General features: G+C 46.8%; 1 protein-coding gene across 14 annotated transcripts in view; it reads left to right on the forward strand.

Moving 5' to 3' along the window:
- Positions 1-24756, forward strand: part of LOC309794495 (BRD4-interacting chromatin-remodeling complex-associated protein-like) — a 66350-nt gene that overhangs the window by 26785 nt on the left and 14809 nt on the right. The window lies entirely within an intron of this gene.

Genomic DNA, 24756 nt, shown 5'->3' on the forward strand with positions numbered 1-24756 from the left:
CGTTGAAGTATCAATATTTTAAAGCAAATCCCAGATCTCCTGTCATTTTAATTCTACAAACTCAAGTGTGTATTTAAAAAGCAAAACTAAGCATTTTCTTACATAGCCACAATGACATTGTCAAACCTAGTAAAAATTACGGTCATTTGGTATCATCAAGGGATGTGCTTTTTTTAATTACTTTTTTTTATGGAGATGTAATTCACATGCCATAAAATTCACTGTTTGAAAGTATACAGTTCAGTGGTTTTTAGTATATTTACAAGGTTGTACAACCATCACCGTTATCTGATTCTAGAATATTTTCATCACCCTCAAAAGAAATCCCATTTCCATGAGAAATCTCCTCATTTCCCCCAGCCCTCCTTCCCCACTACAAGCCCGTGATCACCATTAATCTACTTTCTGTTTCCATAGATTTGCCTGTCTGGACATTTCACATGAATGGAATCATCCAGTATGTGTGTGGCCTTTTGTACTTGGCATCTTTCACTGAGTATAATGTTTTCAAGGTTCGTCCATGTCGTAGCATGGATCGGTGCTTCATTCTTTTTCCTGGCTGATTAATGTTCTATTATATGACTATACCAGGTTTTATTTATCCATTGATAGACATTTGGGTTGTTGCCACTTTTTTGTCTCTTGTGAATACGCTGGTATGGGCATTTGTGCACAAGTCTTTGTGTGGATGTATGTTAATTCTCTTGGGTCTATACCTAGGAGTGGAATTCCTGGGTTAAATGATAATTCTGTGTTCAGGTATTGAGGTACTGCCAGACCTTTTCCCCCAGCGGCTGCACCAGTTTACTTTCCCACCAGTAATGCATGAGGATTCCAATATCTCTTTTCTAACATAACCATCCTACTGGGTGTGAGGTGGTATCCCATTATGTTTTGTTTTTAAAATTTTTTAAATGTATTTCTGGCTGCATTGGGTCTTTGTCGCTGCGCATGGGCTTTCTCTAGTTGCGGTGAGCGGGGGCTACTCTGCGTCGCGGTGCGCAGTCTTCTCACTGCGGTGGCTTCTCTTATTGCGGAGCACGGGCTCTAGGTACGTGGGCTTCAGTAGTTGTGGCACGTGGGCTCTAGAGTGCAAACTCAGTAGTCGTGGCGCACAGGCTCAGTAGCTCCGCGGTATGTGGGATCTTCCTGGACCAGGGCTCGAGCCCGTGTCCCCTGCATTGGCAGGTGGATTCTTAACCAGTGCGCCACCAGGGAAACCCCCCATTATGGTTTTGACTTGCATTTCTCTAATGGCTAATGATGTTGAACATCTTTAAATGGGGTGGGGGTGTGCATCTAAATTCTCATCTCTGTTTCCACTTGGCGGATGGGACCACTGGTTTTCACTGGCTTGTCTTTAATTTTCCCCGAAACACTCTCCTTCCCTCTTCCCTGCCTGTTTTCTCTGCCCCTGCTTTCTCTGTCTTGACTGAGTAGTCTTTGTGTACAGAGACCGCCAGTCCTTCTTGCTGCCTGTCATTCAGGGGAGGAAATCTGGGCTTCATGGTAGTCTGGGCTCATGCCCTTCTCTGGGGCAGCGTGCAGTGTGCAGTGTAGGTAGTTGGTGGTGTCAGCCTGCCCAGTGGGGACCCAAGCTCCACCCCTTCCTTGCTGTGTGACTTGGGGCCAGTGCCTTTGCCTCTCTGAGCTTCATTCAGATCCTTGAGGTTAGTGGTGAAGCCCATTTCTTTCCATCTTCCCTTGTGCTTTCTCCTTCTTTCCTTGACTAGATACTTATTGGGCATTTTGCAATTCACATCCCCAAATGGGAGTAGCATGTATCCCTTAGCTCACTTATTCAGCAGTTATTTACTAAGTGCCTATTGTGTGCCAGGCACTATTCTAGGAGGGGGGATATAGCATGAACAAGACAAAAATCCCCGCTGTCTGGGGACTGGCTGGCTGGTGGGGGAGACCCATGATAGGACTCATCAGAAGGTACTGAATGCAGTGGAGCAAAAGGGAAAGTGGGTGGAGAGGGCTGGTGGTGCGAGTGGTCATTTTAACCTGCCCTCGCTGAAAATGTGACATTTGAGCAAAGACCTGAAGAAGGTGAGCTGGAAGCCCCGTAGCTATCTGCAGGAAGGGTGTTCCTGACAGAGAACAGCAAGTGCAAAGGTCCTGAGGCAGGGAAGTGAAGATACTTGCCCCAATTCACAGCTGGTAACTTGTGGAGCCACAGTTTGAACCAGGCAGTCTGGAGTTGGAGCCTGTTTTTGTTTTTGTTTTGTAATGAACTTCATTAAGATATAATTTATATTTAATGTGATACATCCATTTAAAAATGTTTTTAATTTAATTTTTCAAATTGAAGTGTAGTTGATTTACCATGTTTCAGGTGTACAGCAAAGTGATTCAGTTGTACATATGTATATTCTTTTATTTATTTATTCATTCATTCATTCATTTGTTTATTTATTTTTGGCCGCATTGGGTCTTCGTTGCTGCGCGCGGGCTTCTCATTGTGGTGACTTCTCTTGTTGCGGGGCACAGGCTCTAGGCGCGCGGGCTTCAGTAGTTGTGGCTCACTGGCTTCAGTAGTTGTGCCTCGTGGGCTCTAGACCACAGGTTCAGAAGTTGTGCCACACAGGCTTAGTTGCTTCGTGGCATGTGGGATCTTCCCAGACCAGGGCTCGACCTGTGTCCCCTGCATTGGCAGGTGGATTCTTCACCACTGCGCCACCAGGGAAGCCCCATATATATATATTCTTTTTCAGATTCTTTTCCATTATAGATTCTTACAAGATATTGAGTGTAGTTCCCTGTGCTATACGGTAGGTCCTTCTTGTGTATCTATTTTGTATATAGTAGTGTGTATCTGTTAATCCCAAATTCCTAATTTATCCCTCCCCCCAAGTGATGCATCCATTTTAAGGGTACTTATTGGTTGCATTTTGACAAATCAGTACTATTGTGTAACCGCCTTCCCAGTCAAGGCACAGAACATTTTCTAGCGTTTGATGTAAGTAGAATCACACAGCCTGTATTCTGTGGTGTCTGGCTCCTGCCACCCAGCACAGTGATTTTGAGGTTCATCTATGTTGCACATCTTAGTGGTTCGTTCCTTTTTGTTTGTTGCTGTGCAGCAATTCCATTGTGCAGATATAATACATTGCGATGTGTTTATCCTTTCGGCTGTGGGTGCACCTTTGGGCTGTTGCCAGTGTTTGGCCATCACACATGAAGCTGCTGTGAACATTCGGGTACTAATCATTGTGTGACATATGCCATCCTTTCTCTCGGGTAAAGACCTAGGCGTGGAATGGCTGGGTTGGATGAGGATACGTTTAACTTTATTAGAAACTGTCAAGCCATTTTCCAAAGTGCCCGGAACATTTAACATCACCCCCAGCCGTGCATAAGAGTTCCAGTTGCTCCACATCCTCACCACCACTTGCTGTTATCAGTCTTATAAATTTTCAGATGGGTATGTAGTGGTGTCACTATGGTCTTAATTGAAATTTCCCTCCTGACTAAAGATGTCGAATATCTCATTGGCTTATGCGCCATTTGTAGGTCTCCTTTCGCTCATTTTTAAATTGGGTTGTTGGTCTTCTTATTGTGTTGTAGTATTTCTGAATATATGTCCTGGTCTGATATATGTGTTGTGAACATTTTCTCACAACATGTGAGTCCATTCTTGTTATTTGCAGTAGGTGTGTTCTGTAAAGTTGACAAAGTCACCACACTGGGGTCTTTTCAGAGATCCTGCTGGCTTTCCAAGTGGCGGGCAGCTAACTGAGGCCCCCCAGCTGATGTGCCGCTGTGGTGACTCCCCCCACCAGCCTACATCCCAATTCAGATACCTCTCAAGACCACCCTGTCTCTTCTGCAAGCACCCAGGCATCCCCGTTCCCACCTTATGCCTCCTCTGGTGCTTCTCTTTAAATGGCTTTATGGGATGTAATTCGTATACCCTCCATTTCACCAGTGGCTCTTCGTATATTCACAGAGTTGTACGACCATCACCACAATCAATTCTTGAACATTTTCATTCCCCCCCAAAAGAAACTGGGAACAGTCCCCTGCCAGGTGGCCCTGGACAGACAGGCAAGGGAGAAGAAAGTTGAGGAGGCCCATGTCGCTGGAGCTGAGTGGAAAAAGGAGGGAGGGCAGGGAATGGGGGCAGTGGGAGCAGGGCCAGTTCCTATGTGGCCTGGTGGGCCTCAGTGAGGAGTTTGCTTTGACTCCGAGTGAAACAAGAACTCTGCTCGGATTCAGGGCAGAGGAGGGACAGGAGGTGACTCAGGATCAAACCAGATCTCTAGACTGGGAGTGGGGGTGGGGAGACTGTTGAGGAGGCCGCTGAAGAAATTCAGGCATAATGTGGGTTCGGGAAATATTTATTGATTTTTGAATTGAAGGAAGGAATGATTTCAGCAAAGCAGTAGGAGGCATTTGCTGAAGCAAATGCGCAGGGGAGAGGGCTGGAAGGTCTGTCCCAGCCACACCCCAAAAGCAGTCTCTCATGCTTCTGCCCCCTAGAACCAGCAGGGTATCGGGAGGACCCAGCCACTTAACAACCAAAAGCCCGGCTTCCAGGCAGACCTACTCTGACCTGGGGCATGCTCGGGGGGTGTTGCCTCAATTTTCATTCTGTAAAATGGGAATAATCAGGTGCCTGGGTGTGGTCAGTACATGTTTGCTAGTTTTCTTTTTTTTTAAATTTTGAAATAGAGGGTTCATACAGAAGAGTAGAAAACGTGTCTTCCGCCTAGCAATGATCAACTAACGCTCTCACAGTTACTTTGTTTTTAAACAGCTTTATTGAGCTTCAGTTCACGTATCATACAATTCAGCCATTTAAAATGTACGACTCGGGCCTCCCTGGTGGCGCAGTGGTTGAGAGTCCGCCTGCCGATGCAGGGGATGCGGGTTCGTGCCCCGGTCTGGGAGGATCCCATATGCCGCGGAGCGGCTGGGCCCGTGAGCCATGGCCGCTGGGCCTGCGCATCCGGAGCCTGTGCTCCGACGGGAGAGGCCACAACAGTGAGAGGCCCGCATACCGCAAAAAGAAAAAAAATAAAATAAAATAAAATAAAATGTACGACTCTGGTTTATGGTACATTCGCAGAGATGTGTAACCATCACCATTTCAATTTAAAACATTTTCATCACCCCCAAAATAAACACTGTGCCCCTGAGCCATCACCCACCCCCGCCACTCCCATCCATCCCAGGCCTGGCAACCACTGATGTACTTTCTGTCTCTGGATTTGTCTATTCTGGGCATTTCATATAAAGAGAATCATATAATATGTGGTCTTTTGTGCCTGGCTTCTTTCACTTGGCATGATGGTTTCTCTGTTCATCCATGCTGTAGCATGTGTCAGTGCTTCATTCCTTTTCGTGGCTGAGTAATATTCCGTTGTGTGGATGGACCACATTTTGTTTCTCCATCCATCAGTTAATGGGCATTTGGATTGCTTTTACCTTTTGGCCATTATGAATAATGCTGCTGTGAACATTTGTGTACATGTTTTTCAGTGCATACATATTTTCATGTTTCCTGGGTAATGTACCCAGGAGTGGAATTGCTGGGTCATAGGGTAACTCTGTTTAACCCTTCGAGGAGCTGCCAGACTGTTTCCCACGCGATCACACCATGTTACATTCTACCAGTAGTAGATGAGGAAGACAGTTATTCTTTTGTATTCTTCTGTCTTCTCCCCCTTTGGGGGAACTTGTTGTTGAATTACAACATGGAGAAAAGAGCACACATCATAAATGTCCAGTTGGATGAATTTTTTGCACATTGGCCACACCCATGTAACTGGCTCCCAGATTTAAAAACAAAACACACAAAAAACGCCCAGAACATGACCTCCTGCCAAAAGATGCCCCAAACCTTTCTGGCCCCTCCATCTGCCCCCCGCCCCTCCGACCCCCAGGGAACCGCCATCCTGATTCTAACTCCATAGTTAAAAGTGGGTGTGTACTTTACACATGAAACCGTACAGTGGTGTTTTCTTTCACTCAACACGATGTTGGTGTGATGATTCCATGTTGTACATACCAGTAGTTTGTTCCTTTTTCGTTGCTGTGTAGTATTCCATTATGTGATGGACCGCAGCGTATTCGTGCATTCTTCCGTTGATGGACATCTGGGTTGTTTCCAGTTCAAGGGTGCTGTGAACATTCTAGAATGTTCTACATCTGCCCCATTATTCATAAGGGTGGACTTAGAGTAGCCGCAGGCTCTGTGTGATGCCAGGTAGAAATTATCTGTAGACTCCCCTCCCTTCTTGACGGAGGTGTGCCCCCCCATCGCATGTTCTAGAACCTTCCTTTCTGAGTGAGGGTTGAAAGCCATCATGGCAGTCCCTGCTGCTGTTGTTGGTTCTTTAGCTCTTGCTCTGTGGACTTGAGAGATGTTCTCTTCCACAGCACCTGTGAACGAGCCGTCCACGATGTCGGTGGGGATGCGGGTGTTGTCTGGGCGTCCTGTCCCTGTGGAGGGTTCCTAACCAGCTTGACAGGGTTCATCCGGGTGGTGGTGTCTGTACACATTCTGCACACTTGCCTGGAGTTTTTCTCGTCTTCCATATTGGGGTGGCTCCTGGCATTTGGGGCAGGAGCCACTGGTGTAGACTGATTGGCTTAATTTGCCTCCTGGGTTGGTGTGCAGGGTGGGGCGGGTGGGTAAGTCCTGTGGAGCATCCCCCCACTGTCCTGGGAAGATGCGCCCACCTCCTCTCTCTCTCCGAGTCTGTCTCTGAGACGTTCTCTATGGCATCGGCCCCATCAGCACCTCTGCTCAGTTCTCCCTTCTCTGAGCAGCTTTCTGTGGTGGGGCCCAATTCCACCCCTCCCCCACCTGTGACCTTTCACCTCCTCTCCCATCTGCCCCTGACAGGTTCCCTCTGGGCCCCTGGGCCTTGCTCTCATCCCAGTGGCCGGTCCCCCATTGTGAGCCCTGCCCGATGGTTCCCTGGTCAGCCTGTGATGTGCCCCCCCTGCCCACCACGCCCACCCCCAAACCTGGTCCCACACCTACTCTGTTCAGAATCAGCTGTGACCACGGAGAACGGTCCCCCTCTGTCATTCAGTCCATGTTTACACAGAGGGAACAAAACAGACCGAAACCTGGGCTCACCCGCTCCTCCTTGCAGAGCCAGGCAATAGATAAGACAAATCAGAGTCACACGTGAGCTAGTAATCGGAGCTTTGAAGTAAAGCAAAGCAGGAGAGGGAGGTGGAAGTGCTGGGTGAGGGGGTGGGGATCACGACTGCCAACAGAATCAGGTTGAGCCTCGCCGATCTGGTGCCAAGGTCCTGAGGCAGGTGTGTGCCTGGTGCATTGGAGGAATGTGGAGCAGGCTGGTGTGGGTGGAGGGGAGTGAAGGAGGGAGAGAGGGTGAGAGGTGAGGGCAGAGGTGGGATGGGGGCAGATGGTCACAGTAAGAACTTGGACTTTGATTCAGAGTGAGGCAGGAGCCATGGGAGAGCTCCGAGCAGAGGAGGGACGTGTGAGCGGACTTGCATTCTAACATGATCCCTTTGGTCACCATGTGGGGATGAGATTGTAGGAGAACCAGGGCAGAATCAGGGGGACAGAGGGGACAGAACCTGGTTGATGTTTGTCACAGCGAAAAACCAACATCACTATGAACCCAACTCCAGAATTGATTCAGATTTCCTTAGTTTCCCCCTAATGTCCTTTTTCTGTTCCAGGACTCCACCCAGCACACCACATTACACTGCGTCCTCATGTCTCCTTAGACCTCTCTTGGCTGTGACAGTTTCTCAGACTTTCCTTACTGCTGATGACCTCGACATTTTGGGGCACAACTGGCCAGGGATTTTGGAGAATGTGCCTCTCTCGGGATTAGTCTGATGTCTTTCTCGTGATTCGATAAGGGGTTAGGGGGTTTGGGAGGAAGACCACAGAGATAAAGTGCCCTTCCCATCTTATCACATCAAAGGTACATACTATGCCCTTGACTTATGGCTGATGTTGACCTTGATCGCCTGGCGGAGGCCACAATACTTGTGACTCTACACTCATGGCAGTAAAAATGGTAAGCATGTGCCTAATGCATATCTATTTACATGCATCCATTCGTTTTAATCCTCACAACCCTCTGAGGTGGGCACTACTTTTAATCCCATTTTATAGAGAAAGAAACTATAGGGAAAGGGAGACTGAAGTGACTCGCCTGAGGTCACACATCAATTAAGTGGCATTTGAACCCAGAAGGTCTGGCTCCAAAGTCCAGGCCTTAACCGTCACCTGTTTTTTATAAACTGTATACGTACATGACTCCACTTTGGTACATTATAAAAAAATACATAAAAAGTAGATTAAAAACAGGTGAGGAAGATTTTTAAAAATCAAACATTTTACATAGCATTATATTTATCAATAGTCATTACTAATGATAAAACCTAAAGGCTCTATTTTGAATGATGTTCTTGATAATTAAAGTTTCAGTCAGCTTTTTGCCAGTTCTGCTGAAAACATCACTGATTTTCCTTTTTTTTTTTTCTTTTCTTTTTTCTTTATTTTTGGCTGCGTTGGGTCTTCGTTGCTGCGCAGGCTTTCTCTAGTTGCGGCGAGCGGGGGCTACTCTTCCTTGCAGTGCGCGGGCTTCTCATTGCAGTGGCTTCTCTTGCTGCGGAGCACAGGCTCTAGGCACACGGGCTTCAGTGGTTGTGGCACATGGGCTCAGTGGTTGCGGCTCGCAGGCTCTAGAGCGCAGGCTCAGTAGTTGTGGCACACAGGCTTAGTTGCTCCGTGGCATGTGGGATCTTCCCAGACCAGGGCTCAAACCCGAGTCCCCTGCATTGGCAGGCAGATTCTTAACCACTGCGCCACCAGGGAAGTCCCTGACTTTACTTTTTAATGTGGCTTAAAAAGAGCTTACAATAGGAACAGCTTACAATAGGAATGGGACCATCGTCTTTATTTTCTGCTTACATTAACTGTGTTTTCTTTTTTTGAGATAACATTCACATAGCATAAAAATTAACCATTTTGAGGGGGAAGGGATAAATTAGGAGTTTGGGATTAACAGATACACACTACTATATATAAAAGAGATAAACAACAAGGACCTACTTTGTAGCACAGGGAATTATACTCAATATTTTATAATAACCTATAAGGGGAAAAGCAACTGAAAAATTATATATATATATATATATATATATATATCTGAATCACTTTTTCAGTGGCTTTTAGTACGCTAATAATGTTATGCAACCATCACCTCTATCTAGTTTCCTGCCAACCCACCTATCTGGGATAATTTCGTTTGCCCAAAAGGAAACCCTATACCCATTAAGCAGTTTCTCTTCATTTCTCCTCCCCCCAGCCCCTGGCAACCACTAATTTGCTTTCTGTCTCTATGGATTTACCTTTTCTGGACATTTCTTAGAAATGGCATCATACGATATGTGACCTTTTGTGTCTGTAGATTATGATTTGTAACCTTTTGGTTTCTTTGTGAGTACTTATGCCTTCTGTCTCTTCTTGTGAGGATAGTTTCATTAAAAGTTGATAACGTGATATATAAGTCAAGTTACTCGAGAATGTATTGTTAAGCAAAGGGACATCACGGTCTCTGCTTTGGGGACCTTGTACCCTTCTGAGGCACCTTGCTGCCTGGACTATCCATCACCTTCTGCCCAGCATCAATGCATATATTGATTACCCGTCCAGCTGAATATGTTTTATCTCCAAGATTAGGGAATAAATAGAAATTGACATTTTACCAATGGAAAAGAACAGAGAGCCCAGGATGAGAGCCAGGCAAGATACGGACATGTGGTCTGAGGCCAAAGTGGCCAGTGGTCACATTGATGGGGAAGGGAGAGACTTAATAAACCAAGCTGGGGACCAAAAACCAGTCATTCATTTGGAAAGAGATGAAATGGGATCCCTACCTTACACCATATAGCCCCAGATGGTTTAAGGATTCAAAGTCAGATGTAAACTGCCGATCTCAGTTTAGACTTTGGGGAAAGGCCAGATTCTGAAACAAGACACACAAAGAGCTGCTGGGTGAGGAAGATTTGAAGGCCTTGCATATCTCAGCTAGTTTTCTCTGTCTCTGAGGCTCTGAGCAGCAGCCCTCCCTGCTTTGTCCTGGGTGGGAGGCCAACCCCTCTTCTAATAACATAATTAGTAGCTTTGGGACCATCAGAATACCTTAGCGAGAAATGGCCTTAGCTGGAGCAGCTGCTTGATCAACCAGGAGAGCTGGTGTAAGGGTGCGTGTGCACTTCACATCCTGCCTGGCTGCCCACTTTTAGCTGCTCTGCCCTGCTGTCCGGCTCAAATTCCAGCGGGCCCTTGACTCTGCTCTTTCCCCTACACCTCCTACCTCCTGGTCAATCCGTCTGCAGACCCTATTGCTTTGCCATTAAATCCAGACTCCAACCACTTTTCGCCTCTTCCCCTGCCACCATTGCCACCTCTCTGGGCTCCCTGCTCCCATCCTTGCCTCGTGCAATTCTTTCTCCACTCAGCAGCCGGAGGGATCCTGTGAAAACCCAAGTCAGGTCACGTCCCTGGACTCACCCAGAATAAAAGCCCGAGTCCTCACCACGGCCCACCAGGCCCTCTGTGGCTGACCCTGATCGTCTCCTCAACCCCGCTTCACCTCCTTGCTGTTGCTCAAGCAACCCCAGCATGTTTCTGCCACAGGACCTTTGCATCTGCTGTTCCTTCTTCCTGGACCACCCTTCCCTGGGTGTCTGAATCACTCCTTCCCTTACCTCCTGCACATCAACTCAGACTCCCCTTTCTCTATGAGGCCGCCCCAACCACTTTCACTAAAAATGCACCCGCAGCCCTCCCTGCCCCCTCCCCACAGCACCTTTCTCCCGCCTTCTTGCTTTCCTCCTCTCGGCACCATGTCTCTGTTCTCTGTTTGTCATCTGACTCCTGCCCTAGAACGTCACCAGGAAGAGTAGGGATGTCTGTTGTCCTTGCCGCTGTCTCCCCAGCACTGTTTTGTTGAGTGGGGCAGTGGAGAGTCCTGGGAAGGGGAAACCACGTGACCTCAAATCAAATGGACCTCTTTGGCCCGAGTGGGGAGCTGAGTTTAGAAGGGACCCGAGAGGAAGCTGGAGGCCGGTTAGCCACTCCCCTGCAGCCCTCCAGACGGTGAGCACAGACAGGGTTAGACGGACGTTGCTGCTTGTAAGTAAGCCCTGGAGGAGGGTGGGGGGCATTTGTTAAGAAACAGGATGAAGTGTGACATCTTGAAACCAGGACCACAAACCCATGGCTGGCTCAGGACCTGCCCACCCAGCTCCCTGGCCCTCGTGGGGTAGACCTCAGGCTCCCACTTCTCAGGACTCCCCAGTGGTTCTGCCTCAAGCATCATGTGAGAGAAATCGGGCCATGATTAGGGAAGGCTCCTGACAAGTTCAGGAAGAAAAGAATTTCTGCCGGGGAAGGGTAGAGGGAAGGGAGGTCGTGCCAGCAGATGCCCAGTTTCCCAGCATTTTCATGGACACTGGAGTTGAGGCAGTGGGGAGTCCTGGAAGGCTGTCCAAGGATTTGGTGTCCCGAAGTCTGGGTTCAAATCCCAGTTCTTCCTTTTACCACTGAATAGCTTTTTAGTTTGTGTGCATTCGGCTGCAAGTAACAGTTTACGCTGATGAGTGATGGTGGAAACTGTCCTCTTATTTTTTTTAACACATTTTTTAAAATGTACTTTTTGGGGAATTCCCTGGTGGTCCAGTGGTTAGGACTTGGAGCCTTCACTGCTGTGGCCCGTGTTCAATCCCTGGTCAGGGAACAAAGATCCCACAAGCCTCGGGGCATGGCCAAAAAAAAACCCCCCAAAACAAAAAACAAATTATAAAAAACCAAAAGCTATTTTTGAAACATTTGCAGCGGAGTGTCTCCGTCCCATCTTTGTCCCATCTGCTGGGTCCCCCTCCTAGTTCATAAGTGGGTTTAGTGCTGTAGAGATCCTTCTGGAAGTTCTTTAGACCTAGAAAGGCATTTAGGATATATAGTCTTTTTTTTTTAAGTAGATGTATAGTTGATTTACTAGAATATATATTCTTGTATCTCCTCCCTACTGTCTTTAAGCAGATGGTAACGTTTTATACACTGTTCTGCATTTTACTTTCGCACAGAACAATAGTCGTGGAGAACTTTCTCTGTCAGTATATGGAGAACATCCTTGTTCCTTTTTAAAAAATAGCATCTTTATTAACATATAATTCACATACCATGAAATTCACCCATCTAAAGTGTACAATTCAGCACTTTCTAGTAGATTCACAGGTTATATATTCAAGATTCTATAATGTGCAACCATCACCACTATCTAGTTTCAGAACAATTTTATCACCCCCCCCCCAAAATTTTGTGCCCAAGAACAGCCACTTCAAATTCCTCCCTCTCCACAGCCTCTGGCAACCACTAATCTTTCTGTCTCTGTGGATTTGTCTATTCTGGACAGTTCATAAAATGGGATCATACAATATATGGTCCTTTGTGTCTGGCTTCGTTCACTCAGCATGATGCTTTCAAGGATCATCCATGTTGTACTGTGGTATATCAGTACCTCATTCCTTTTGATGTCTGAGTAATATCCCACCAAATTGAGAGACCACGTTTTGTGGATCCATGCATCCGTTGGTGGACATTTGGGTTATTTCAACCTTTTGGCTATTATGAATAATGCTGCTATGGACATTTGTATACAGGTTTTTGTGTGAATGCATGTATTCATTTCTCTTGGGTCTATATGTAGGAGTGATATTGCTGGGTCACATGGTAACAGTGTTTAACTGTTTGGGGAGTTTCCCAGACTACTTTCCACTGAGGCCCCGCCATTTTCCATTCCCACCAGCAGTGTATGAGTGTTCTGATTTCTACACATCCTCACCAGCACTGATTATTGTCTGTCTTTTTGATTGTAGCCATCCTAGTGGGTGAAGCAGTCTCCACTTGTGGGTTTTTTTTTTTTTTTTTTTTTTTTTTTTTTGCGGTACACGGGCCTCTCACTGTTGTGACCTCTCCCGTTGTGGACGTGCAGGCGCAGCGGCCATGGTTCACAGGCCCAGCCGCTCCGTGACATGTGGGGTCTTCCCAGACCGGGGCACGAACCCGTGTCCCCTGCATCAGCAGGCGGACTCTCAACCACTGCGCCACCAGGGAAGCCCATCCACTTGTGGTTTTGATTTGCATTTCCCTGGTGGCTATTGATGTTGAGCATCTCTTCATGGGCTTGTTGGCCGTTTGTATTCTTTAAAAAAAATTTTTTTTTAAATTTTACGTTGGAGTATAGTTGATTTACAATGTTGTGTTAATTTCAGGTATACAGCAAAGTGATTCAGTTATATATGTACATATATGTATTGTTTTTCAGATTCTTTTCCCATATAGGTGGCCATTTGTATTCTTCATTCTTTTTTACAGCTGCATAGTATTCCCATTTAGATGGACCCAGTTTATTTAACCTGTTTTCCAGTGATGGCCAGTGGATTACTTCCAATATCTCGCTGGTAGACACACACCTTGCCCTAAAAACCTCCTAAATGTATAATTTTGGATATATCAGGTTGTACCTGTAGGATCAGACCATGAGTGAAATCTCCAGGTAAAGGGTAAATAAGTGTGCTATAATCTTGACCAATATTTCCCTGTACTGTTGATTCTCATTCCCACATGCCATATTTGTGAATTCATCTACCTGCTAAAATTTCTTTGTAACCCCCAGATCAGCACACCGGGTGCTTTCCCAGTCATTTACAGACATGTGCAGAGCAAGTGAAAAATTTGAGTTGTGCTGTGTGCCTGTTCCCAGCTGAGATCAACCAGGGCGACCCTCTGTCTTCTTGTTTCAGTTCTTACTGTAGCCAAGTGGCTTTTTCTTGGTCTGTTTAGTGCCACGTTTTTCACATTTGGGGGCTTTTGGTTGCTGGTTTAGCTGTTTAAAATGCCCCGCAAACATTGTGCTGAAGTGTTGGCTAGTGTTCCTAAGTTCCAGAAGGCTGTGATGTGTCTCAGATGAGCTTCGTTCAGGTGTGAGTTACAGCGCCGTTGGTTATGGGTTTACTGCGAATGAATCAGCCGTATATATTAAATCAGGCGTCTTTAAACAGAAACACATGTAAAAACAAGGTTATGTATTGATCAGTTGATGAAAATGTTGGGACCAGAGGCTCATAAGAACCTGTATTTCCCCCAGGAGCAATAGTTCCTTATTCTCTAATTCAGTGTTTGTGGCAACTTTGTCGAACATAACTACCACGAATAACAAGAATGGATTGTGTAGGGTTTTTTTGTTTTTTGTTTTTTTAAGCTGTGCTTTACTGGGATACAAAGTAAGTATAATAAAAGGCACAAACCTTAAGTGCACTGCTTGATGAATTTTGGCCAATATTACCTATGTAACCATCACCCAGATCTAGCTACAGACCATTTCCATCATCCCAGAAGATTTCCTCGTGGACCTTCCTAGTCAGTACTTAGCCCTCTCCCCCTCCTGCTGCTCGCTTAAGGCAATCACACCTCCGATTTTTTTCACTAGAACTTTACTTCAAGGGGATCGCACAGTGAATGGTCTTTTGTGTCTGGCTTCCTTTCCTCAGCATGGTGGATTTGAGATTCATCCATGACCTTGCGTGTATCAGTAGTTTATTCCCTTTCATTATCAAGCTGTATTCAAGTGCGTGGATATAACATAGTTTGTTTCTCCATCTACCAGTCGATGGACACTGTGCTGTTTCCAATTTGGGGCTTTTGTGAATAATGCTGCTATGAAAACTTCTGTACAAATGTTTTTGTAGACATACTTTTCACATCCATTAAGTCAATTCCTTGAAGTGGAATTTCTGGGTCATAGAGTAGGTGTATGTTTAACCTTAGTTAATTCAGGCTTTTAGTTCTCTTCTGGAACAACACATCTAGTTGAAGGCCATTCCAGGCATATTTGGCAGCTCAATATTGCCAGGATGCTGGGTCTGTCTCTGATTCACTGGGCCTTCCCCCTCAGGAGTGCAAAATGGCTGCTGTAGCACTGGCCATTGTCACCATGCTTCACATCATTCTCTCAAGCAGGAAAGAGTAGGGGCAAATAATCTTCCCAATGTAAGGTTCTGTCTTTTTTATCCAAATGTAAACATCTTCCCATGTCCACACTTGGCTGCAAAGGAGGCTGAGAAAGGAAGTCTCTGGCAAAGGGGCAAAAGGCCTGTACTCACTGTGAGTCGTCCTCTTAGGAGGGTACATTGCTGAATGGAACCAAATCCAAGTTCTGTTTAAAAGGATATCAGACTGAGACTGGCTGTTGGACCCTCCTGAGCCTCGGAGGGGACCCTGCGAGGCCACATTGTCAGGGGCCTGGGCACTGGCTAGGAACTGGTGGCTTGTGTTCTATGCAAGAGCAAGAGCCCCAGAAGGAAAACTAAAGAGACAAAAGCTTCTAGAGCAGTGGTCCTTGGACCAGCAGCATCAGCATCACCTGGGAACTTGTTAGAAATGCAAATTTTCAGCACCCCCCGCCCCTGCCCCCAACCTGCTGATTCTGAAGTCCATTCTTTCATTCTTTCTTTTAAAAGCCTTCCAGGTGATTCTGGTGCCTGCCCACGTTTAGGAACAAGTGGTCTAAAGCATGTGTGGAATGTTGTAGGGGCTTTTCTTTCCCCTTCGCTTCTCTTAACTCCATTTTTTCCTGAACTTGAAGTGTTCTCTTCTGCTTGATGCCCTGGGCAGCCCTGTGTCTGGTCAGTGTAATCGCTGCTTTTGTTCCCTTCACCCCACCCCGTTACCTGTTTCACTCCTCAGAGTTTCCCCCCTGTTTTTTACACACTAGTATTAAGAAAAAATTCAAAAACCTTTTCAGATGCCTGATTTTCTTGGCAAGTCTGTGGCTTTATAGCTTCATTTAGAACAGCGGTGAATGGCAAAAAGGGAAAGAGAGAACATACCAAACATTTCTAGTGTGTGACTACCTGTGTAAACAAGGCTTTTAGGAGCTAGACACCAGTTGCTTTATGAGCAATCCAAGTTTTATAGGGCACGCTTTTATGTTGTTAAACTAATTCAGTGATTTTAGAACTCTAAAGGTCGCTGAACATAAAGGTGGTGTCGATTTTAATTGCTCTCCAAAGAGCTCTTTCTTTCTCTCTCCCCAAAAGTCTGGGTGGATGGATAGATGAAAAGAGAGATGGTGAGGCCTGGATCTGGGCAGGAATAGTGGTCATGGAGAGGAAGAGATAAAGTGGAGAGATTTGGGAGGTGGAATGGGTAAGACTTGGGTGAGGGACTTCCCTGGTGGCACAGTGGTTAAGAATCCACCTGCCAATGCAGGGAACATGGGTTCAATCCCCGGTCCGGGAAGATCCCACATGCTGCGGAGCAGCTAAACCCATGTGCCACAACTAATGAGCCTGCGCTCTAGAGCCCGTGAGCCACAACTACTGAGCCTGCATGCCACAACTACTGAAGCCCATGCACCTAGAGCCCATGCCCCGCAACAAGAGAAGCCACCACAGTGAGAAGCACGTGCACCACAACAAAGAAGAGCCCCCGTCGCCGCAACTAGAGAATGCCTGCACGCAGCAATGAAGACCCAATGCAGCCAAAAATAAATGAATTAATTAAAAAAAAAAAAAAAAGAAAGAGTTGGGTGAGTCAGAGGTGTGAGGTCAAAGTTGGTACTTAGTCTCTAGAGAGGGCTGTATCAGCTAGCTGCTGCCACATAACAAATAACCCCCAAGTTGAGAGGCTGTTCTGGTTACTGTTGCTGTTTAACAGATTACCCCAAAATGTAGCAGCTTAATGGAACAACTGTATTATGCTCACAGGTTTTATGGGCCAAGAATTTGACATGGAATTTGACATAGTGGGTCTCTGCTCCATGATGTCTGCAGTCTTGGCTGGGAAGACTCGCAGGCTGGGGGCTGAGGGCTTGTTCATATGCCATGCATGGCACCTGGGCTGGGATGACTTGAAGATAAGACCATCAACCAGAGCATCTACTCATGGTCTCTCCATGTGTCTAGCTTAGGCTTCCCCATAGCATGGTGGCCTCAGAGCGGTAAGAATTCTATTAAGGTGGCTTAGGGCTTCCAGGGTCAATGTCCTGGTGGACATGGCAGAAACTGAGTTGACTTTTATGACCTAGCTTCAGAAGTCACATAGTGGCACTTCTGTTGCCTTGTCCTGGTTGAAGTAGTCACAAAGTTTCCTCAATTCAAGGGGACTGGCAAGATCCCACCTTGGTAGATCATGGGAGGTTGTAGACATTATTTCAGCCATGTTTGGAAAACACGATGCGCCACAGTGGATTAAAACAAAACGGTGGTTCCACTGGTTAGAATTTGGCCTTGGGTACCTCTGGTTACTTCTGTCTTACCTGGGTGTGGTCAGCTGTAGGTCAGCTAGGCAGCTCTGCTTCTAGGGCTTGGCTGGCTGTGAGCTGGGATGATAGAGGTGATGGGCATGTGTCTCTTGTCCTCCGAAAGGCTAGCCTGGACTTTGTCACATGGCAGCTGGGCAAAGAGTAGGCTCAGAAACGCACACCATCACTTCCACCACATTCTGTTGGCCAAGGCCAGTCAGAAGGCCAGCCCAAGTTCAAGGGTTGGATAATAAATAGGAGGAGCTGTAAACAGTGGGACTAGGGAGAAGAAGAGTTTTTGGCCCCAGTGGTCTTTTTTCCAGATCCCCTTGCCATCAGCCCTCTCCCATTTTGCTGGGCCTCTCTTCTCAATCAGCGGATTCACAGAGTACAGTCCTTGACCCACGGAAGGCTTTGAGAGTCCTTGTGATGGGCTGCAAAGATGTGTAGAAATGCCAACTCGTTTGTGTCAGGTTGTGTTTGACTGCAAATAACGGAAAACCTAACAGTGGCTTAAACTGTAAGGATTAAGAAGTCTGGAGGCAGGCAACCCATGAGGAGTGTTAAGAACCTAGTCTTTTTCTCTCCTCTCATCAGTTATCCTCCGTAGGTGGGCTTACCAGCCTCAGATTTATTGCCTCATGATTGCAAAATAGCTGCCACAGCTCCAGTCTTCTCAACTGTATTCAAAGCTGGAAGCAGGAAGCAAAAGACTTTCTCCCTAGAGAAGCTCTGTCTTTATATTCTGGAAGAAAACCTTTCCCAAATTCTGTCTTCCCCAAAAGATTCATTGAGCAGAACCCAACTCTGTACACTTTGGCTTTTACTTATTTGCAAAACTATGGCTAGCCTAGCTGCTAGGAAGCCTGGGAAAGTGAATGGCTGATAAAGGGGAGAGCAGTGCCACTGGCCTCGTCCAATTATTTTAAAGCTATTTTGGCCACAACCCACAGTCGGAAATATGTACACACAGAGACACACAAAATTGAAACGAGTATCACAAACTGATCCTTTTGCTTACCCTGTGTGATGCCTTTGAATATTTCCTATTCTATCCCATTCCATTTGACCCCATACTCTTTAACTTAAAACAAAATTCCTTGTCACAACCTGCTAATTGGATTTCACAACCCTCAAAGGCATGACCCATAGTTGGAAAAAGACTGACTGACTCAGAACAGCGTTTGTTTACATCTTGGAATTGGCAGGGGTTACCCCGAGCAGCATCAGGCTTCTGTGAGCAAGGCGAGGAGGGGTGGGGAAATGGTGTTTGGAAAAGCAACAGCTAGACTTTGCCACATCCTCTTCACCTATCACTTCCCATGAGCAAATGGTAGTGTCCCGTCGACTTTGATTTTTATGACTTGCAAATAACCTGAGGGTTACTAGCATTAAATTAAATCTAAATTAAAATTAGCCTGTTTCTGGGGCTTTGCGGGGACTTTTAATTCTGTATCCTGCTCAGCAGCCTGGCTTCTGCACAACTCCTGATGACAACGCAAAACTCCGATGGCATTCCAAGTGCCGGAGGAATTCACAGGATTTTCTGGAAGGACACTTGGTCATTGTTGCATCCTGGCTGTTCTCTTGAGCTGGTTGTGGTTTCGCAAGCCCATCTTTTCGTGCTTTTGATAGCCCAGTGGTGGAGAAGGAGGTTCTTCAGAATCACAGGGTCTGAGTTCAAATTCTGGCCTCACAGTGTGGTTTGGGGCAAGTGTCCTGACCCCTGGGAGCCTCAGTTTCCTGCGCTGTGGGAAATGTTCCTCCTGCCTCCCCGGGGCCTGGGAGGAATCAATAGGTGTGGGGTTAGCACAGGGCCTGATACCAAGGAAGCACTGGGGCAGGGTAGGCTCTTCCTAGATGTATCAGCCAGCTTCGGCTGAGTGCTTTGCAGTAATGAGTGAGCCCTAGATCTCAGCAGCTGACAGCAGCAAAGGCTCCTCTCTCGCTCGTGTGTCCGAGCTTCGTGCATTGGCTGTGGCTCCGTCCACGTACCCATTGTCATGCCAGGACTTGGGCAGAACCGTGCGATGGCTTTTAAAGCTTCTGCTCTGAAGGAGCGCAAGGCGTCCGCTCCCCTGTGCGTAATTTGGGGTTGCAGCTTTGCATGCTAATTGTGTGTCCCCCACCTCCCCGGTCACTTTTTCAAAAGCTTTTTGAGTATGTGTGTGTCGAGGAAGGAGAGGGGCGTCTAATGTCACCCCTGGTTGAGAACCACTAGTCCTGATCTTGCCCAAAGTCAAGGACTGGGTCTGCTTTTGTTCGTTACGGTATCCTCAGCTCTCCCCCATGCTGGACACAGAGCGGGCAATTAGTAAATGCCCTTCTCACCAGGCTGCTCTTTGAACGAATGATTGGGTTTGTTTAACCACCTGTGCAAATTCATTTGTTCACCCCACAAATATTTAGTGACCCCCTACCATGTGCCATGCTCTGTGCAGGCTCTGGGTGTCCCACAGGGAACAAAACAGACAAAATCCCTGTCCTCGGGGCGGGGGGGGGGTTGACATTTTGGTGGGGGAGACAGACGACAAAAAATCAGAGAGACGTATGATTTTTTGATGTTCAAGTATTTTCAAAATAAAAAATTTTCAATTTGGAAAACTGCAAACGTGCACAAAGTAGAATAGTAAAACATGGACCCCATCAACCAACTCTTTGCCAATTTTCAGTTTTCCGCCACTCTGACAGACCAGCGCTGTCCAAGAGAGCTTTCTGCCACCGTGGGAATATTCTAGATCTGCGGTGTCCTGTGTGGTAGCCAGCAGCCACGTGTGGCTGTCAAGCCCACGAAATGTCGCCACCGTGACCGCAAACTAAATGTTTAATTTCCTTTACACTCTTAAGGTAAATCTTTTTTATTTAAAACTTTCACATTCCTCCTTGTCCCCCTTTTTTTCCCATGTGTTTATTGCAGTAAAATATACATAACACAACCTACCATCTCAGCCATTTCGAAGTGTACGATTCAGCGACAGTAAGTGCGTTTGCATAGTTGTGCAACCTTCACCCCCATCCTTCTCCAGAACTTGTAGCATCTTGCAGAACTGAAACTCTGCACCCACTAAACAATAACTCCCGGTTTCTCCTCCCCTGCCCCCAGTCCCTGGCAGCTGCCATTCTACTTCCTGTCTCTCCGTCATAAGTGGCATCAGATGGTATCTTTGTCTTTTTGTCACTGGCTCACTTCACCTAGCTTAAGGTCATCCATGCTGTTGCGTGTTTCAGAATTTCCTCCCTGAATGCTATTCCATTGTAAATAGACAGCACATTTGGCTTATCCAGTCATCTGTTGATGGACACTTGGGTTGTTTCTACCTTTTGGCTCTTGTGAATAGTGTTGCTGTGATCGTGGGTGTATAAATCTGTCTTCAAGAGCCTGCTTTCAATTCTTTTGTGTATATATCCAGAAGTGGACTTGCTGGGTCATATGCTAATTCTATTTTTAATTTTTTGAGGAACCGCCCAAGTGTTTTTCACAGCAGCTGCAACATTTTACATTTCCACTAACTAACAGAGCACCAGGGTTCCAGTTTCTCCAGGTCCTCGGCAAGACTTGTTAATTTTTGGTTTTTTGATAGTAGCCCTTCTAATGGGGGTGGGGCGGCATCTGTGGTTTTGATTGCATTTCCCTAATGATTGGTGGTGTGGATCATCTTTTCCTGTGCTTATGGCCATTTGTATATCTTCTTTGGACAAATAGCTACTCAAGTCATTTGCCCTAATTTCATTTCATTAGCTTGAACTTAAATGCGCGTAGTCACACATGGCTAGTGGCTTCCGTATTGGACAGCGCAGGTCAGTATGCCCCTGACCTCCCAGAACTGGATTATTTTGCAGTAAATCACAGACATTTGATCACTTCACCCCTATGTATTTTAGGATGTATTACTAAAAGGTAAGAACTCTAAAGGAAAAAAAGCAGAAAAACAAAAACACTATGCCATTGTTATACCTAGAATCTTCATCACAATTTCTTAGTATCATCAGATATCCAGACAGCATTCAAATTCTGTCTTTCCACTCTCAGTGGGTTCATTTGTGTCTTTCAAGGCTCCCTCTGTCTGCCGGGTTGAGAGCTGCAGGCTCCTGGGTAGCCCTGTGCATGAGTGGGTAGGGGGCACGTATCACTGGTTGTGTGTGGCGCATGGTTTCCCATTCACCACTCTATTTAGCCTCGTTTATCTCACCTGACAAATGGGGTAACAACAGGGGTTTGGAAGGACCCAAGGAGACCTGGTACCTGGCAGTTGAAGTCGGACCACGTGCATAATCAAATGATATGTAAACCCTTCCATATGGTAACTCCATTTTTAGTTTTTTAAGGAGCCTCCATGCTGTTCTCCATATTGGCTGCACCAATTTCCATTCCCACCAACAGTGCAGGAAGGTTCCCCTTTCTCCACACTGTCTCCAGCATTTATTATTTGTAGACTTTTTGATGATGGCATTCTGACTGGTGTGAGGTGATACCTCATTGTAGTTTTGATTTGCATTTCTCTGATAATTAGCAATGTTGAGCATCTTTTCATGTGCCTGTTGACCATTTGTATGTCTTCTTTGGAGAAATGACTATTCAGGTGTTCTGCCCACTTTTTGATTGGGTTGTTTGTTTTGTTGTTATTGAGTTGTATGAGCTGTCTGTATATTTTGGAAATTAAGCCCTTGTCAGTCACATCATTTGCAAGTATCTTCTCCCAGGCTATAGGTTGTCTTTTCCTTTTGTTTCTGGTTTCCCTTACTGTGCAAAAGCATATAAGTTTGATTAGGTCCCATTTGTTTATTTTTGCTTTCATTTCTATTGCCTTGGGTGTAAACCCTTCAAAATGTGCTCAAGGGCCAAATGTGACAAAAGGCACCAGGTGGAAAAGCTGGGGCCTGGGGACTTTTGTCCAACCTGACTGTGCTGTGGCCAGAAAGCTTTGGGAGTTGCCCCACTAGGTAAGATTCACAATGGCAGCTAAAATGATTGTGTAACAGTATCTATCGCTTACAAAATACTTTACTACACCAGAGGATTAAAGGCCTAAGAGCCTCTCCACTGCCATACGTGAAAATAAGGACTATGATTGTGCCCATTTTACAGATGAGGGCACTGAAGCCTAGAGCGGTGAAGTCACTTGCCCGACTTCAGCCCACGTGTGGGGAAGTGGAGATTTGAACTGCTGACTCCAACCCCAAACTGTAACCCCATGCTGGGCCTCTTGGCATCAACCTGATAGGCGACATAGATGCCAACCCTGGCACCTGAACAGGGGACCCATCTCAGAGGAACCCCGGACCTGCTGATCATTGACAAATGGTTTTCTTTTTATTATGGAAACTTTCGAGAAGATGTACATTAACTAGAACGGTGTACTGAGCCCCCAGGTAGCCATCATCCAGCTCTAACAGTTACCAACATTTGCCATGTCTGTTAGCTCTCCTCCCCCACTACAACTCTATGCTGATTATTTATTTTGTACGGTTTTGGTTTTTTTTTTTTTTTTTTTTTTTGCGGTACGCGGGCCTCTCACTGTTGTGGCCTCTCCCGTTGCGGAGCACAGGCTCAGCGGCCATGGCTCACAGGCCTAGGCGCTCCGCGGTATGTGGGATCTTCCCGGCCCGGGGCACGAACCCGCGTCCCGTGCATCGACAGGCGGACTCTCTGCGCCACCAGGGAAGCCCTGTTTTGTACAGTTTTTTAAAGGTAAAATTAACATGGTTGAATTGATATGTGTTGACATACAGAAACCTGAGCTGTGAATTTTTAAACCCCCATGTAACAGACACCCCATCACCATGCAGAACCTTGCCCTCTCCCCGGAAAGTCCCCCTCGTCCATTGCTCTGCTGTTAGCATCTGAATGAAAACACATGGATAACAGATTCTCACAGGCTGGAGCCTCCCACTGGACATTCACCCGCAGATCCCCTTTGGAGAGCCCTGTTCAGGAGACACCCACCTCCTGGCTCTACTTCTGGTCCGACGTTTACAGAACTTGGGCCACACCCAAAGCTTGGGGCATGGAGGAGGGGGGAACCCACATGGAGCTGGCGGCGCTCCCAAAGCCACCTTGGGCGCTTGTGATCACCCTGGTCCAGGGCAGTGCACCTGGAATCTAGATGGGCCAGGATCCCGTGTTCCAGGGTCTTGTGACAGATGCTTTCTAGCTCTTTCCAGGGCCTGGGGCTCTCCATAAAAAGGAGAAGCAGCTCTCGTTCCTGCTCTCTCTTCCATCTGCTCGCTTTATCGCTTTTTTGGATCTGAGCTATCCCAGGCATTCACAAAATGCTAACAAAGGCTGTCACCCAGCTTCGTCTTATCTTGACCCTGTGGCGTGTTGGCTTCACATTTAAAAGAGAAACAATATGACGAGAGGACCGTCTGTGGGATAGTGGTTAAGGGCGGGGACTCTGGAGTCAGCCGACCTTGGCTCAGACCCCAGCCTGACCACTGACCACTGGAGGGATATAGGGCGTATGGCTCACCGTTCTGAGCCTCGCCTTCCTCATCTGTGGAATGGGGCTGCGAAAAGCACCTGCTTCATAGGGATTCAAAGACGGTGAACAGGCTGATACGTGCAGAGTACTTCAAACCAGCAGCCATCATCATCGTCATCACAGCCACCATCATTACTGTCATCAGGTCAATCCTTGTTATTCGTGGATTCCATATTTGTGAATCCGCCTGTTTGCTAACATTGTTAACCCCCAAATCAGTACTCACGGCGCTTTCCTGGTCACTTGCAGACGTGTGCAGAGCCGTGAGTCTATCTTGAGTCTCCCGATGCACGTGCTACCAGCTGAGGTTGAACGCGGCGACCCTCTGCCTCTCTGTTCAGCTCGAGAGCTATAAAGAAGCATCCTCTTTAGCGCCCTGTTGTTTTGCACTTTTGTGCTTTTTGTGGGTGGTTTTGCTGTTAAACCCGGCCCCTCCCGTGTAGGGCTGAAGGGCCGCCCACTGTCCATAAGCACAGGAAGGCTGCGATGTGCTCTGGAGAGATCGCGCGTGTGAGGTGACCTGCCCTCAGGCATGAGTTACAGCGCTGTGGGCCTTGAGCTCGGTGTGAGCGAATCAACCGTTTATGTTAAACAGGGTGTCTTTATTGTTTTTTTAAATTATTTTTAAAATAAATTTATTTATTTATTTATTATTTATGGCTGAGTTGGGTCTTCGTTGCTGTGCGTGGGATTTCTCTAGTTGCGACGAGCAGGGGCTACTCTCGTGGTGCGCGGGCTTCTCATTGCGGTGGCTTCTCCTGTTGCGGAGCACGGGCTCTAGGCGCGCAGGCTCAGTAGTTGTAGCGCACGGGCTCTGTTGCTCCACGGCATGCGGGATCTTCCCGGACCAGGGCTCAAACCCGTGTCCCCTGCATTGGCAGGCGGACTCTCAACCACTGCGCCACCAGGGAAGTCCCAAACAAGGTGCCTTTAAACAGAAACACACATAAGCC

Source organism: Mesoplodon mirus, assembly GCF_964341445.2.
Source record: "Mesoplodon mirus genome assembly, chromosome: 19".
NCBI lineage: Eukaryota > Metazoa > Chordata > Mammalia > Artiodactyla > Ziphiidae > Mesoplodon > Mesoplodon mirus.